Here is a 1,141-nt window from a genome sequence, read left to right as displayed (position 1 = left end):
CTTCATAATCTAGAGTTCTCCAGTAGCATCGAAACCTACCTATTATGCTTGTTATACCCTGAAAAGAATTAAGGAAAGTTCTGTCCACCTCAGATTTCAACCCAATAACATCATATTAATTCTTGGTGGCTTCCACTAATAAGTAAGAACTGTAGCCAGAAGAGTAGTTAATCATTTGAATCATCACATCATTTTTTGGCTTCCATGAGGTTTTTTTTAATCAGTGGTTATTGAGATCTAATAGTTTAGGACAACATACTGTATATTTTGAAAAATGTAATTGATACGTACATTTGTACAGGCTTAGTACAGTGCCTGGCACAATCTGTAATTTACTTATTTTTATTAATGTCTGTTGCCCCCTCTAGACTGTAAGCTCACTGTGGCCAAGGGACATGCCAGCCAACTCTGTTGTATTGTTATATTGTACTCTCCCAATTCCCCTCTCAGGGTCGCACCTGGAGAGTATTCAGTACTCTACCAGTCGACTAAGGGAGAGAGAGTCAAGCAGAAGCATATCATTTCCATTCCTAGCTTGGTCAGTGGCTAGCGAGTGGAAGGCAATCTGCTACAAGTCAAAACTCCCCTGTGCTGGGCAGTAGCAGCATGGGAGAGAGTCAAGGGTGAAGACTTGAGTTTACTGCGTGGAAGAAGACAATGGTAAACCACTTCAGTATTTTTACTGAGAAAACTATAGATACACTACCAGAATGATTGCAGATGGAGGTGGGGTGCTCTGGGAGAGATGCGTCCACGGCATTGTTTTGGGTTGGAGATGACTCGACGGCATAAGATAAGACTCTCCCAATTGAGTGGTCAATAAATATGATTGATTGATTGATATAAATAAAGGGCATTTGTCCTCTAACATCCCAATATTAACTGAAATTAAGAGAATAGTTGCCTGGGCTTCAGTAAGTCATGTCTCACAGACCCTCCATGGGGCCTGGGGTGTATAGCCACTTTGGCTTGGAAGCTCTTTTTTTTTTTTAAAGAAAAAAAAGAATGCTTCAAATTTGGTGCTGTGCCAATAGGATTCCCCAGTACCCCAAATTCCTGAACCTAAAAATCCACTAGTCTCCTCTCCAAGGGCCAGGGCAAGGGCCTAGGACTGATATTGTCTAGTCTTGTTCCTCTGTGT

The 1,141-nt window shown here is 41.5% G+C and overlaps 1 non-coding gene across 1 annotated transcript; it reads left to right on the top strand.

The window, feature by feature from the left end:
- The first annotated feature begins 440 nt into the window (after nt 1-440).
- LOC114814361 lies at nt 441-576 on the top strand. Its single transcript, XR_003762159.1, has one exon. It is a non-coding gene; the product is annotated as a small nucleolar RNA SNORA7 (small nucleolar RNA).
- The last annotated feature ends 565 nt before the right edge of the window (nt 577-1,141 follow it).

This window comes from Ornithorhynchus anatinus, chromosome 9 (genome assembly GCF_004115215.2).
Source record: "Ornithorhynchus anatinus isolate Pmale09 chromosome 9, mOrnAna1.pri.v4, whole genome shotgun sequence".
NCBI lineage: Eukaryota > Metazoa > Chordata > Mammalia > Monotremata > Ornithorhynchidae > Ornithorhynchus > Ornithorhynchus anatinus.
Note: the sequence above shows the minus strand (reverse complement) of the source record. Positions and strands in the feature narration are given on the sequence as shown.